This window comes from Arachis hypogaea, chromosome 14, assembly GCF_003086295.3.
Source record: "Arachis hypogaea cultivar Tifrunner chromosome 14, arahy.Tifrunner.gnm2.J5K5, whole genome shotgun sequence".
Taxonomy (NCBI): domain Eukaryota; kingdom Viridiplantae; phylum Streptophyta; class Magnoliopsida; order Fabales; family Fabaceae; genus Arachis; species Arachis hypogaea.
Genome location: NC_092049.1, coordinates 53,837,168 through 53,854,137, shown reverse-complemented (window position 1 = coordinate 53,854,137; position 16,970 = coordinate 53,837,168).

Sequence of the window (16,970 nt, the reverse complement as noted above, 5' to 3'; positions counted from 1 at the left end):
GAATAGCCTGTCATCTGCCAGTGGAACTGGAACACAAGGCCTACTGGGCAACCAGATTCTTAAACCTTGATGCTAAGGAAGCTTGAGAGAAAAGATTACTCCAGTTGAATGAGCCGGAGGAATTCAGACTCAATGCTTTCGAAAATGCTAAAATTTACAAGGAGAAAGCAAAAAGGTGGCATGACAGAAAGCTGTCATCTAGAGTCTTTGAGCCAGGACAGAAGGTTCTGCTATTTAACTCTAAGCTCAGATTGTTCCCTGGGAAATTGAAATCCCGGTGGAAGGGACCATATGTGATTATAAGTGTGTCACCATATGGATATGTAGAGCTTCAGGATATTGACTCTGACAAAAAGTTCATTGTTAATGGACAGAGAGTCAAGCATTATCTTGAAGGGAATGTTGAGTAAGAATGCTCAAGACTGAGACTAGATTAAAGCTCAGTAATGTCAAGCTATTGACAGTAAAGAAGCTCTTATTGACAGTAATTACTTTTTCATTTCATTTTCTTTTGTTATTTTATGTTTTCTTTAGGTTGATGATCATGTGGAGTCATAAAAATAGCTGCAGAATTAAAGCGGAATCAAAAACAGCATTAAAAATAGCACATCCTGGAGGACAGGCTTACTGGCGTTTAAACGCCAGTAAGGATAGCAGAATGGGCGTTTAACACCCAGTCTAGCAGCATTCTGGGCGTTAAATGCTAAAATTGGCAGATAGACTGGCATTTAACGCCAAAAAAGGGTGTCTGGCTGGCGTTAAACGCCAGAAAGGGGCATCAGCCTAGCGTTTAATGCCAGGAAAGGTAGCAGACTGGCATTTAAATGCCGAAAAGGGCTGCCAGAAAGGTGCAGGGACCAGAACTCCTTGAAACCTCAGGATCTGTGGATCCCACAGGATCCCCACCTAGCCCCACTCATTCAAATTCAAACCATCTCCCTTCCAAACCCAACCCCTATTACAAGAATTCCCTCTCCACTCTACTCCTATATAAGCCCCTCATCACTCCTTCATTTTCACACCTCATAACCACCTAAAACTCCCTTGGCCGAACCATTCACACACCTCCATTTCCTCCATCTCTTCTTCCTCTAATCCTTTCTTTCTTCTTTTGCTCGAGTACGAGCAAACCGTTTAAGTTTGGTGCGGAAAAAAAATCTCTGCTTTTTGTTTTTCCATAAACATTAATGACACCTAAGGCTGGAGAAACCTCTAGGAAGAGAAAAGGGAAGGCAATTGCTTCCAACTCTGAGTCATGGGAGATGGAGAGATTCATCTCAAAAGCCCATCACTAGAAAGAGGATGGAGCAAACAAGAGAGCCCGCTCATGGACCTCAACAAGAGCATGAGGAAATTTCTCATCAAGAAATCCCTGAGATGCCTCAAGGGATACACTTTCCTCCACAAAACTATTGGGAGCAACTCAACACCTCTTTAGGAGATTTGAGTTCCAACATGGAGCAACTAAGAGTGGAATACCAAGAGCACTCCATCATCCTCCATGAAATCAGAGAGGACCAAAAGGCCATGAGAGAGTAGCAACAAAGGTAAGGAAGAGACATAGAGGAGCTCAAGAACTCCATTGGTTCTTCAAGAGGAAGAAAAAGCCATGATCACTAAGGTGGACCCATTCTTTAATCTCCTTGTTTATTTTCTTTTCTCTTTTTGGTTTTTACGCTTTATGTTTTGACTATGTTTGTGACTTCATTACATGATCATTAGTGTTTGGGGTCTATGTCTTAAAGCTATGAATGCTCCATGAATCTTTCACCTTTCTTAAACGAAAAATATTTTTTGAAAAAGAAAAAGAAGTACATGAATTTTGAATTCTAACTTGAAAATAGTTTAATTATCTTAATGCGGTGGCAATACTTTTTGTTTTCTGAATGAATGATTGAACAGTGCATATTTTTGATAATGAAGTTTATGAATGTTAAAATAGTTGGCTCTTGAAAGAATAATGAAAAAAGAGAAATGTTATTGATAATCTGAAAAATCATAAAATTGATTCTTGAAGCAAGAAAAAGCAGTGAAAAACACAAAGTTTGCAGGAAAAAAAAAAGAAAAAGCAAACAGAAAAAGCCAATAACCCTTTAAACTAAAAGGCAAGGGTAAAAAGGATCCAAGGCTTTGAGCATTAATGGATAGGAGGGTCCAAAGGAATAAAATCCTGGCCTAAGCGGTTAAATCAAGATGTCCCTAACCATGTGCTTGTGTCATGAAGGTCCAACTGAAAAGCTTGGGACTGAGTGATTAAAGTCGTGATCCAAAGCAAAAGAGTGTGCTTAAGAACTCTGGGCACCTCTAACTGGGGACTCTAGCAAAGCTGAGTCACAATCTGAAAAGGTTCACCCAGTTATGCGTCCGTGGCATTTATGTATCCGGTGGTAATACTGGAAAACAAAATGCTTAGGGTCACGGCCAAGACTCACAAAGTAGCTGTGTTCAAGAATCAACATACTAAACTAGGAGAATCAATAATACTATCTGAATTCTGAGTTCCTATGGATGCCAATCATTCTGAACTTCAAAGGATAAAGTGAGATGCCAAAACTGTTCAGAAGCAAAAAGCTACTAGTCCCGCTCATCTAATTGGAACTAAGCTTCATTGATATTTTGAAATTTATTGTATTTTCTCTTCTTTTTATCCTATTTTTTTTTTAGTTGCTTGGAGACAAGCAACAATTTAAGTTTGGTATTGTGATGAGCGGATAATTTATACGCTTTTTGGCATTGTTTTTAGGTAGTTTTTAATATGTTTTAGTTACTTTTTATTATATTTTTATTAGTTTTTATGCAAAAATCACATTGTTGGACTTTACTATGAGTTTGTGTGTTTTTCTGTAATTTCAGGTATTTTTTGGCTGAAATTGAGGGACCTGAGCAAAAATCTGATTCAGAGGCTGAGAAATCACTGTAGATGTTGTTGGATTCTGACCCTCCTGCACTTGAAGTGGCTTTTCTGGAGCTACAGAAGACCAATTGGAGCGCTCTTAATTGCGTTGGAAAGTAGACATCTTGGGCTTTCTAGAAATGTATAATAGTCCATACATTGTCCGAGATTTGATAGCCCAAACTGGCATTTAAATGCCAACCAGAGACCCTTTTCTGGTGTAAAACGCCAGAACTGGCACTAGAACTGGAGTTAAATGCCCAAACTGGCATCCAAGCTAGCGTTTAACTCCAGAAAAGGCCTATGCATGTGTAAAGCTCAATGCTTAGTACAAGCACACACCAAGTGGGCTCCGGAAGTGGATTTCTGCACTCTCTGCACTTAGTTTCTCATTTTCTGTAAACCTAAGTTACTAGTTTAGTATAAAAACTACTTTTAGAGATTCATTTTGGTAACGTATGACATCTTTCATCGTATAAACTTGCACTTATTCCCTTGAATAGCATGCTTTTGAACTTTCCTCCCAATTTATGCTTGATTATGAAAATATGCTCTTTTGTGCCTAATTTCATATATTTTATTCCATTTTCCTTCCATTCGATGCCTTGATGTTATTTGTGAGTGATTTCTGGTGTGTAAGGTATAAATGGTTTGGAGAAAATGGAAGAAGAGCATGCAAAGTGGAGGAAGCATGAAGAATCAAAGGAGATGAGCTCAGTGATGTGTGCATACGCATAGGCCTGCGTGCGTACACACAGCCGCCAAATCAGAGCACGTGGATCACTTCGAGCGTGTCGCATGGTCATTCAGAGTATCGCCTAGTGTGCGTGCGCATAGCTACTTGTGCGTACACACAGGAAGAGATTTTCGGAAAGTGTGCGGACGCACAAGTCTATGCGTACGCAAAGGTGTCCGCACTTGCCTTCATTAAAATAGCATGTGACTCGCGATTTTGGTAGATTGGAGGCCCGTTTCTGAAGCCATTTATCTCATATTGAAGGGGAAATAAAGACCATAATATAGAATATCATTAGGATAACTTAGGAGTAGGAATAGGAAGCTTTAGTATAGTTTTTCTCTAAGTTTTTCATCATCTCTATTAGGGTTTATATTAGGGTTTTACATTCAAGTGCCATTTCCATTTTTGATCTTGGATTTTGCTAGCTTCCATTGTAAGGATCTCTTTGTTATTACTCTTTATAGTTACATTGTTCTTACTCTTTCTTATAATTCAAGTTATAGTTCAATTTTACTTCACTTTTGCAATTTCAAATTCTTGTTGATGAATTTGATGTTTGATGTTTGTTTCATGCTTTCTTGTGTTATTCTTGTTGATTGAGATCATTTGTTGCTTTTAGTTTCAAGCTTTTTCTCATTTTTCCCATGTTTAATGTTTTTGCCCACCAAGTGTTTGACAAAATGTCAACCATGGTTTTAGGCTAAATTTTCGGCTCTTGGCTTGGGAAAAGTGAGCAATTGGATTCCTAGAGTTGGAATGTCCAACATTTAGTGTCAATTCTTGGATTGTTAATTTTTCTTGTTCCCACTAACGCTAATTTGTTGCTAAGGCAATTAGCAAGCAATTTAGGATTTGTGGGTTAAGAACACATATGCTCATTTAACTTACTCTCCGATGTGAGGGTTGATCAAGTGAGACTAATCCATTATAATTGTCATAGTTATGGTTCCAACAAGGAATGGACCCTTAGCTCACTCCAAGCCAAGACCCTTTTTACGCTTTCAATCTTTTATACACACCTATGTTAATCTCTTTTATACTTTACTTGTTTATAGTGCATAGTTGGTTCTTTCATTTCTTCATTAGTTCAATCATTACAATTTTGTATATTCTTTTATTGCTTTATATGTTCATTTCTTCATTGAAAACCCCTTGATTACTACAACCGGAATTGTACACTCATTGATCTCAAGTGTCATTGGGAGACGACCTGGGAATTAAACACTCCGAGTTATTGTGTTTTGATTGTGACTATATTTTGAATTTACATTTGATTAATGATCAATTGTTGGGTTTGGACTATACTTGCAACGTCAATCCTATTTTAGTGCGAAAATCCAAACCTATGCTTTTGGTCATTGTCAATGGGCTCCCAAAGTTGATTCTCTTTGTGTGATCTAGGATCCCACACTTTGTTTTGACACCCATCTTCTAATTGATCATCATTGTTCCATCTGGGTGGTTTACAAGCCGAATTCTCAATGAAACCCCCAAACAACTTCCTAGACCCATGAAATTTGGTTCTACACCAACCATTGCTATTCAACCTTGAGCATGCAACCATCATGAACCTAGAGTGATGTTTCCAACCACTAATCATCTCCCTTTTACTCTTAAAGCCACAAAGAGTTCTAAGTTAACCATCCGTCTCAAGCAATCCATATTCAAGTGGGATAATAAAGCTTAGAGATAAGAGATTTACCCACTTGAATGAAAGGATGGATGGTGGTTTAGGGAGGAAAACCTCCCTACACTTAGGCAATGCGATGTTCACTCTCTTGTGCTCTTTCTTGACTACCTCTACCTCCTTGCAAGCATCTTCAAATTCAACCTATTCGTCTTGGTAGCTTCCTTCCAATTCAATCTCTTCATCATTGCTCACCAAGGGTATGGGAGGTGAGGTATCTTCTTCTTTGATCTCCATGTCAAGTCCAATGGGAGAGGATTCAATTGTAGATAGGAATTCATTAATGATTGAATCCATCTCTTGATCAACCTCTTCAAAATCTTCAACCATGATATGCCTTGGAGGTTGTGTGTCCTCCTTAACATCGCTTTATAGCCCAATGGAAGAAGGTTCAACAAGATCATCAAGGGGATTGATCAATGTGGACAAAAAATCACTAATGATGTAATGAGTGAATAATTTATACCCTTTTTGCCATTGTTTTTACATAGTTTTTAGTATGATTTAATTACTTTTCATTATATTTTTATTAGTTTTTATTCAAAAATTACATTTCTGGACTTTACTATGAGTTTGTGTGTTTTTCTGTGATTTCAGGTATTTTCTGGCTGAAATTGAGGGACCTGAGCAAAAATCTGATTCAGAGGCTGAAAAAGGACTGCAAATGTTGTTGGATTCTGACCCGGCTGCATTCGAAATGTATTTTCTGGAGCTATAGAAGCCCAATTGGTGCGCTCTTTTCAATTGCGTTGGAAAGTAGACATCCAGGGCTTTCCAGTAATATATAATAGTCCATACTTTGCCCGAGATTTGATGGCCCAAACTGGCGTCCAAAGCTAGCCTAAAACATCTTGGCGTAAAATGCCCAAACTGGCACCAGAATTGGAGTTAAACGCCCAAACTGGCACCAAAGCTGGCGTTTAACTCCAGGAACAGCCTATGCACAAAAAAGCTTCAATGCTCAGCCCAAGCACACACCAAGTGGGCCCCAGAACTGGATTTCTGCACTATCTGTACTTAGTTACTTATTTTCTATAACCCTAGGTTACTAGTTTAGTATAAAAACTACTTTTAGAGATTTATTTTATGTCTTTTCTTCTTTGATCGAGCTTAGGCTATCATAGACCATGGAGGCTGGCCTCACGGCCATGCTTAGACCTTTTTTATTTATGTATTTTCTACGGTGGAGTTTCTACACCCCATAGACTAAGGTGTGGAGCTCTGCTGTTCTTCATGAATTAATGCAAGTACTACTATTTTTCTATTCAATTCACGCCTACTTCTTCTCCAAGATATACTCTCGTACTTAATTTAGTTAAGTCAGAATGAAGGGGTGACCCGTGACAATCACCCAATCTTCGTTACTCGCTTAGCCAAGATCGCGTGCCTGACAACCACAAAGCAGTCTACATGATTTTCAACGTAGCCATTGGACGACAGCCGTAGTATATTCTCTTGGATATCTAATACACGGACCGAGTCTGTGAGATTAGTATCTTCGTGGTATAGGCTAGAATTATTGGTAGCCATTCCTAGGATCCGAAAAGTCTAAACCTTGTCTGTGGTATTCCGAGTAGGATCTGGGAAGAGATGACTATGAAGAGCTTTAAACCTGTGAATGTTGGGCGCAAGTGACAGTGTGCAAAAGGATCAATGGATTCTATTCCGACGCTAGCGGGAACCGACAGATGATTAGCCATGCAGTAGCTTTACCTGGTATTTTTCATCCGAGACGAGAAATCTGACAGTTGATTAGCCGTGCAGAAACCGTAGAGAACCATTTTCACTGAAAGGATCTTACAGCTTGCCATGGAAGGAAGTAACGCATGGTTGGAAGGAGGCAATAGGAAAATAGAGGTTCAGAAGCAACAAAGCATCTCCATACGCTTATCTGAAATTCCCACCAGTGAATTACATAAGTAACTTTATCTTATTTTATGTTTTATGTATATTTTAATTATCAACACCTCATAACCATTTGAATCCGCCCGACTGAGATTTACAAGGATGACCATAGCTTACTTCAAGCCGACAATCTCCGTGGGATCGACCCTTATTCATGTAAGGTTTATTACTTGGTCGACCCAGTGCACTTGCTGGTTAGTTGCACCGGAGTTATGAAAAGTGTGAATCACAATTCCGTGCACCAAGTTTTTGGCGCCGTTGCCGGGGATTATTCTAGTTTGGACAACTGACGGTTCATCTTGTTGCTTAGATTAGGTAATTTTATTTTATGTTTAAGCTTTTTATTTTTATTTTTTTATTTTAAAAAAATACAAAAAAAATATATAGTTTTCGAAAAATTCAAAAAAAATTGTGTATTCTTCAGAATTTTTAAGAACAAATTCTAGAGCTTCATAAGAAGCCTGGCTGGCTGTTTAGCCATGTCTAATTTTTTGGACCAAAGGTTTCACTGGCTGGCCATTTGACCACGTCTAATTCTTTTGGACCGGAGCTTTAGACTAACATTGCATGATTCCTGGAATTCTTAATAAAAATTTTGTATCTTTTTATTTTCTTTTTCCAACATAATTTTCGAAAAATCCAAAAAAAAAATTTATAAAATCATAAAAACCAAAAATATTTTGTGTTTCTTGTTTGAGTCTAGTGTCAAATTTTAAGTTTGGTGTCAATTGCATGCCTTTAATTTTCTAAAATTTTCGAAAAATTCATGCATGTGTTCTTCATTGATCTTCAAATTGTTCTTAATGATTTTCTTTGTTTGATCTTTACATTTTCTTGTTTTGTGTCTTTTCTTGTTTTTCATATGTATTCTTGAATTATTAGTGTCTATAGAATAAAAATTTTTAAATTTGGTGTCTTGCATGTTTTTCTTTTCTTAAAAATTTTCAAAACTACGTTCTTGGTGTTCATCATGATCTTCAAAGTGTTATTGGTATTCATCTTGACATTCAAAGCGTTCTTGCATGTATTTGTTGTTTTGATCTTAAATTTTTATGTTTTCTGTTATTTTGGTGTTTTTCTCTCTCCTCATTAAAAATTCAAAAATAAAAAATAATATCTTTCCCTTATTCTTCTCATAAATTTTGAAATTTTGAATTGATTTAGTCAAAAAATTTTAAAATTTAGTTGTTTCTTATTAGTCAAGTCAAAATTTCAATTTAAAAATTTTATCTTTTCAAATCCTTTTTCAAAAATCAAATCTTTTTCTTTTTTCTTCTTAATATTTTCGAAAATTTTAAAATTGATTTTTAAAATCTTTTCCTTATTTTTATTTCATATTTTCGAAATTAATGCTAACATTTAATATTTAGATTCAAAATTTTTCAGGTTGTTACTTGCCTATTAAGAAAGGATCAATCTTTAAATTCTAGAATCATATCTTTTAATTTCTTGTTAGTCAAGTAATCAACTTTAATTTCAAAAATCAAATCTTTCTAATCTCCTTTTCAAATCTTTTTCAAAACTTAATTTCAAAATCTTTTTCTAACTTCTTATATGTTCAAAAATTGATTTTCAAATCTTTTTCAATTAACTACTTGACTTTTTGTTTGATTTTAAAAGTTTGCTATTTCAATCATATCTTTTTCAAAATAACTAATTTTCGAAAACAACTAACCCCTTTTTCAAAATTCTTTTTAACTAACTAATTGTTTTAATTTCTAATTTTATTTTATTTCTCTTTTTAATTTTTGAATTCTAATTAATTAATTAAATAAAACTAAAAATATTTTTCTTCTCCCTCTTTTTAAATTTGAATTTCTTCTCTCTCTCATCTCTTTCTATTTATTTTATTTATTTACTAACACTTCTCTTCCGTTTATAATTCGAACCCTCTTCCCCTCTCTGTGTTCAAATTCTTCTTCTCCCTTCTTCATTCTATTTCTTCTATTCTTTTACAAATATAAAGGAATCTCTATACTGTAACATAGAGGACTCCTATTCTCTTATGTTCTCTTCTTTTTCATATGAGCAGGAACAAGGATAAGAACATTCTTGTTGAAGCTGATCCTGAACCTGAAAGGACTTTAAAGAGGAAGTTAAGAGAAGCTAAAGTACAAAACTCTGGAGAGGACCTAACAAAAATTTTCGAAAAAGAAGTAGAGATGGCAGCCGAAAATAACAATAATGGTGGAGATGCAAGGAAGATGCTTGGTGACTTTACTGCACCTACTTCTGACTTCTATGGAAGAAGCATCTCAATTCCTGCAATTGGAGCAAACAACTTTGAGCTTAAGCCTCAATTAGTTTCTCTAATGCAACAGAATTGCAAGTTTCATGGACTTCCATTGGAAGATCCTCATCAGTTTTTAGCTGAATGGGGTTATTCCTGAGGTCTACAGACTTATGCTTTTCCCCTTTGCTGTAAAAGACAAAGCTAGGACATGGTTGGACTCACAACCTAAGAAAAGCCTAAACTCTTGGGAAAAGTTAGTCAATGCTTTCTTGGCCAAATTCTTTCCACCTCAAAAGTTGAGCAAGCTTAGAGTGGAATTCGAAACCTTCAGACAGAAGGAAGGTGAATCCCTCTATGAAGCTTGGGAAATATACAAGCAATTGATCAGAAGGTGTCCTTCTGACATGCTTTCAGAATGGAGCATCCTATGTATATTCTATGATGGTCTGTCTAAATTGTCCAAGATGTCATTGGACCACTCTGCTGGTGGATCTCTTTATCTGAAGAAGATGCCTGCAGAAGCCCAGGAACTCATTGAAATGGTTGTAATTAACCAGTTCATGTACACTTCTGAAAAAAATTCCTATGAATAATGGGACAACTCAGAAGAAAAGAGTTCTTGAGATTGATACTCTGAATGCCATATTGGCTCAAAACAAAATATCGACTCAGCAAGTCAACATGATTTCTCAGAGTTTGACAACAGTGATCCACCAACATACATCTTGCCATGGAAGGGAGCACGCATGATTGGATGAAGATAATAGGGAAGCAGAGGTTCAGAAGCAACAAAGCATCTCCAAACGCTTATCTGAAATTTCCACCAATGAATTACATAAGTATCTTTATTTTAATTTACGTTTTATTTATCTTTTAATTATCAAAACTCATAACCAATTGAATCCGCCTGACTAAGATTTACAGGATGACCATAGCTTGCTTCAAGCTGGCAATCTCCGTGGGATCGACCCTTACTCGCATAAGGTTTTATTACTTGGACGACTTAGTGCACTTGCTGGTTAGTTGTACCGGAGTTGTGAAAAGTGTGATCACAATTCCGTGCACCAGGACCATGTTGCTAACGACTTCCGCTACGGTAGCCGTCACGGCTTCTAGCTTCTTGAGCTTCTCCTCTTGCCTTTGGACATAAGAGCTAATGTCTCTTTGTTGTTGTAGCTTTAAGGCATTGAGAGTTTCACCCATTGGAGGTGGTGTAAGAGAGGGTTCATTGTTTGGGAGAAAGGATTCATAATTCGAAGGTGGAGATGGTGCGTATTTAGGTGGTTCTTGAGAGTGATCGTGCTGGAATTGTAGTTGTTCTATATATGGTTCATATGGCTCTGAAGAGAGAACTTTTGCGTGGTCTAGAAATTCACAGATAATTCCTCATTGCAGGTATAGCTTCTAAACCAACAAAAGTCCTTTCTTACAAACGTTTTGGTTGTCACAAGTAACAAACCCCTTTGAAATTGATAACCGAAGTATTTAACCTCGGGTCGTCTTCTCAAGGAATTGTAGGAAAGTATGATTTATTATTGGTTATGGAAAAAGATATATTTTTTAGGGTTTTAATGTATAAGATAAAAAGCAAGAATAGTAAATGGCAAGAAAGTAAATTGTAAGGAATTAATTTAAATAAATAATAAAACTCTTGGCAAGGTATAAGAACTGGAAGTCCTATCCTAGTTATCCTTATCAGATGTGATGAGAATTGAGTTTTAATCCCACTTAGTTAACCTTTACTAAAGCAAAGAAAAGTCAAGTAGACTAATTAGTTTGATCCTCAGGTCCTAGTCAATTCCTAAGAAAGGACTAGAGTTATTGGAATTAGCAACTCCCAATTTCAACCACTGCTTTATTTGACAACTCAAGTGTTACCAATTACTTAACCAAAATCAAAAGGGAAGAAATTCTACTTGAATGAAAATAATTTGGATAAATCGAGAGCATTAATAAATTAAAGAGAGCAATCATAAGTCTAAAATACCTCAAATTGTATTAAATAAAGAAGATCCTAACATGAAAAGATTCATAAGCCAATTTGGCAACATAAATACTTAAACAGAGAAATAGACAGGTCAAAGCACTAGAACAAATAAAAGTAAAAGAGAATTTAAATTAAAGGAACATTGAACCTGTGATTGAAGAGATCATAGCTTAAACTTAATAAAAATCCTAAATCCTAATCCTAAGAGAGAGGAGAGAACCTCTCTCTCTAAAAACTACATCTAATCCTAAAATTATGAATTATGAGCTGATGATCATGAATGAATGGATTCCTCCATTTTATAGCCTCTATTCTGTATTTTCTGGGCCGAGAACTGGGTCAGAAACAGCCCAGAATTCGCTGGTTGCGAATTCAAACACGCTGATTTTTCGTCACTGCGACGTGTCCGCGTGGAGCGCGCGTTCGCGTCGCCAAGCGTCAGGGCAACTATAACATATTATATATCAAATCGAAGCCCCGGACGTTAGCTTTCCAACGCAACTAGAACCACATCATTTGGACCTCTGTAGCTAAAGTTATAGCCATTTGAGTGCGAAGAGGTCAGGCTGACAGCTTTGCAGTTCCTTCAACTTCTTGTATTCCTTCCACTTTTGCATGCTTCCTTTCCATCCTCCAAGTCATTCATACCCTGTAATCTTTGAAATCATTTAATGCACATATCAAGGCATGGAATGGTAATAAGAGAAGATTAATAATTAGCAAATATAAGATCAAAGAAACATGTTTTCAGTCATAGCACAAAATCAGGAAGGAGAATGTAAACTCATGCAAATAGTATGAATAAGTCGGTAAAGAGTTGATAAAATCCACTCAATTGAGCACAAGATAAATCATAAAATAATGGTTTATCAGGCTCATAAGGTGGTTGGTATGGTGGATAAGGTTTAGGGTCACATGGAGGTGTTTGGTGGTATGAGGCTTGTGAGTATAGTGGTTCGAAAGTAGGTTGAGAGGGTGGTTCATAGGCATATGGTGATTGTGATTGACAATCACAATGAGGGTCACCACATCCATTAGATTGATATGCATTAGGAGTGGAATTATACCTATAAGAAACCGAAGGTTGTTGCCACGAAGAATGGTTAATTCCTTGAGGCTCCTCCCATCTTTGATTGTTCTATCTTTAATGCACATCCTCATTGAAGCTTCTATTCCCTACAACATAGTTTGAACCAAACTCATAGCCAGAGGGGTGAGAATTCATAGTGGCAAATAAAAACAAAAGCTAGCAAAAATAAGCAACAAAATTCTAGTCCTAACAAAAACTAACAAATAAGCAAAAGACAAACATATTCACATATTCACAATAGCCAATAACATAACACCATTGCAATTCCCCAGCAACGGCGCCATAAATTTGATACAAGAATTTATACCAGTTCAGAAATTCCATAAATAGTTCCGTTGATAGTATAGTCCAAACCGATAGTCAATCCTCAAATCAAATTTAGTTTTGGTTATCACAGAGTACAAACCCCAATAAGAATTAACCGAAGTATTTAAACCTCGAGTCGTCTCACAAGGAATTGCAATGAAGTGATCAGTTATTGGCTTTGAAGAACAAGGGGTTTGGTTTTTTATTTTTATACAAGAAAACTAAACAACAAAAACTAAACAAAAGAAAGGGGAAAGAACCCTTGGCTAAGACTCGGGAAATTGAGATCACCATCCTCGTCAACAAACCCTATATTGACAATTATGAGAGAACAACCTATTAAGTCTAACTCCAAGGCTTTAAGTACGTATAAAGTCTACTCCTAAGCTTGAAGTACGTCGAATAAGTGATAAACCCCAATTTTGTGGTTTATCTTGTGCTTAATTCAGGGGATTTTATCACCCTTTTCCTACATTTATTCAATGAAATAGCATGGTTTTATAATTCTCCTTGATTTTGTGCTTAAGAGTGAAAACATACTTTTTAGGTATTTAAATTGCTAATTTTTATTCACTTTAATTCCATTCGATGCCGTGAAATATTTGTTGAGTGATTTCAGAGTCATAAGGCAAGTATTGGATGGAAGAAATGAACAGAAAAGCATGCATAGTGGAGAATCCATGAAGAAACAAGGATTTGGAGTGCTTAAAGTGACGCGCACGTGTGAGGACGAGGTCGCATGGCGATGCGTACGCGTACATAACGCGTACACGTGGATTACAAATTGCCAAGCGACGCGTACGCATGACTCACGCGTACGTGTCGGTCCTCGCACGTGACCTCATTAAAGTGAAAATGCTGGGGGCGATTTCTGAGCTTCCCAGGCCTAAATCAACCTCGATTTCTGAGGGCAATTTCGGATCAAGTTCATTTTCATCTCTTTCTCAATCAATGCATTCATTGATCTTCTTGGTAATCTTAGGTGATTGGAGTCTAATGTCTTAGCTCACCAATCTCTCTAAGCTTGAACAATTGCCCAATGTCTTGGTTTAATTGCTCATGGAAAGAGATGAAGAATGGTCTCTGATTATACCACACACCTTCATAGATCAAAGTATTGGTAGGATACATGTCACGATATCCATCCAACCCCCAACCTAATCCAATGTGAGAAAGAATTTCTAGCATGATTTCCTCATTCCTCTTTCAAAGCTTAAAGGAAATCCAAATATGAACAACTTTTTTGTTGAGACAATTGTTCAATTGAATTAAGATCGAAAGCTTTCTAGCAAAATCAAGAGAAAAGAAAGAAGAAGAAGAATGAAAACTAGTATTGATCCATTGAATTACAACAGAGCTCCTTAACCCAATGAAAAGGGGTTTAGCTGTTCATAGCTCTGGGAACGGAAATTGAAATTGAAAAGTACATTGCAAGTAAACTAAAATTGTAGAGAAAGTAAAATTGTGCAGAGTTACAATGCACCCATTGTCTCAGTGTGTCCTAACTAACTTCAATTCTATCTATTTATACACTTTCTTCATTCAGTCTTAAAGTCTTTGGATGTGAGCTTTGGCCTTTGTTGAAGCTTAGTTGAGAGTGGCCTTTAGTAACGTTGATGAGGACATTTGAAAGTTAACGTTCATACTCTGCATGGGTGCCATTTTGCCTTGAAGTTGGACTTGACGTTGGAGTTCACGTTGGGTTCAATGTTTGAGCACAAACATTAGGTCAAACTTTGCAAAATAGGGCTGGAGCATTTGCCATTAAGTTTGACCCAATGTTGGACCCAACATTGGTGCATCAATGTTGCTCACCCACGCATGCGCGTCGCCCACGCGTACACGTCATAATAGCGTTTTGCGCGCGTGCGTCACCCATGCATGTGCGTAGCTTGTTAAAATACTCATCAACGCATACGGACCATTGATGTGTACGCATCACTGCACGTTTTTCCAACTCCAAAACTTGAAGATTATCAAGCACATTGGAGGTAATGTTGGACCACCAATGTTCCCTTCAACGTTGGTACCTTCTTCCCTCAACGTTGCCAGCAACGTTGGACCACCAACTTTGGCTCCAATGTTGCACCATGAGCTTAGTAGTTTGAGGCATAGTTAGAGTCCAACTTTGGCGCCAACTATGCACCTTTCACATGGCCAACGTTTGAGGTCCAACTTTGGGCTCAAACATTGCCTTATTGCTTAGTAGTTTGAGGCATAGTTGGAGTCCAACTTTTGCTCCAACTATAAACTCCTGAATTGAGTAGTTTGAGGCATAGTTGGAGGCCAACTTTAGCTTCAACCATGCACCTTTCTTAGCCAACGTTTGAGGCAAAGTTGGAAGCCAACTTTGGCTCCAACTTTGCACCTCTGAGCATGAACGTTTGAGGCAACGTTGGAGGCCAACTTTGGCTCCAATGTTTGTCTTTCCTTCTCTTCATCAATGTTTGAGGCAACGTTGGTGAGCCAACTTTGGCTACCAACGTTGCTTCCTTTTGCTCCTTTTCATGGCCCTTTTGTTGCTTGTTTGCTTCCCCTTCCTCAGCTTCTTTTCCACTTATTATCAATCAAACAATTACATCAAAGTTTTTTATAATGATAAGATGTTTGCATCATTCAATCATCAAGTAAAATTTGCATAAAATCTTATGAAGAGCACATAAATAACCAAGTTTAATTGAATCAAGGATTTGTGCAATTCTTACCCAAATACTTGCTTATAGCCCAAGAAAGTGCATAAAACCTAATGAAAACAAATGAAAAAGGCTTGTGAAACTAGCCTAAGATGCCTTGGCATCACAATCCCAAACTTAAATCTTGCTTGTCCCCAAGCAAGCACTAAAACATGAGAAAAATGAATGAAAACAGAGAAGGATATGAGTCCTTATTGGAAAGCAATTAAACTTAGTTCGTGATGTTTCATTCAGGATACTTTTGCAGCTCAACTTTTATTAGTTTCCAGGCGTGAGATGTCCCTCTAAGTTCCAACTAAGGTGCTGCTATGAACCTTGTTATTCATTGATCCTTGGTGTTTACTTTTTTCTTTGAAACTTATTCTTTAATTCTAGCTCAATGCTCTGTGTTGAGGCAACTTTTTAGATAAGATTTTAATCAACACTCCCGACCCAGATGGCTCAAGGTGTTGGGTGATGAAGCACCCCTCAGACCTACTAACTCAAGCCTCTCCTCAACACATACACACTACATACACTTGGCTCAAATTTCATCCTAGAGACATTAGTGCCCAGCACCTCTTTGGGTCACTAAATACCTTGTAACTAGGTTGCTCTTGATAGTGGACTTTTGGTTGATTTGGGATAGTTAACCCAAGTTACCAAGTGTTAAGACACTCCTTAGAACCTATTCATCCAAGCATATCCTAGTACAAACACACTACAGGAATGTGTCTCAAGGTTTAAGTTATTGGTGCCTAGCTTATTGATGAGCGGATAATTTATACCCTTTTCCGCATTATTTTTACGTAGTTTTTAGTATGTTTTAATTACTTTTTATTATATTTTTATTAGCTTTTATGCAAAAATCACATTTCTGGACTTTACTATGAGTTTGTGTATTTTTCTATAATTTCAGATATTTTCTGCTTGAAATTGAGGGACCTGAGCAAAAATCTGATTCAGAGGCTGAGAAAGGACTGCAGATGCTGTTGGATTCTGACCCTCCTGCACGCGAAGTGGATTTTCTAGAACTACAGAAGCTTAATTGGCACGCTCTCAATTTCATTGGAAATTAGATATCTTGGGCTTTCCAGCAATGTATAATAGTCCATACTTTTCCCGAGATTTGATGGCCTAAACTGGCATTCAAACGCCCACTAGAGACCCTTTTCTGGTGTAAAACGCCAGAACTGGCACCAAAACTGGAGTTAAAAGCCCAAACTAGCACCCAAGCTGGTGTTTAACTCCAAGAATGGCCTATGCATGTGAAAGCTTCAATGCTCAGCCCAAGCACACACCAAGTGGGCCTCGAAAGTGGATATCTGCACTATCTGCACTTAGTTACTTAGTTTCTGTAATCCCTAGTAACTAGTTTAGTATAAATAGCACTTTGGTATGCGAAATTGTTACTCAGGTTGTAAAATTTATTGTTCGTTCTCTCCCTGGCAATGGCGC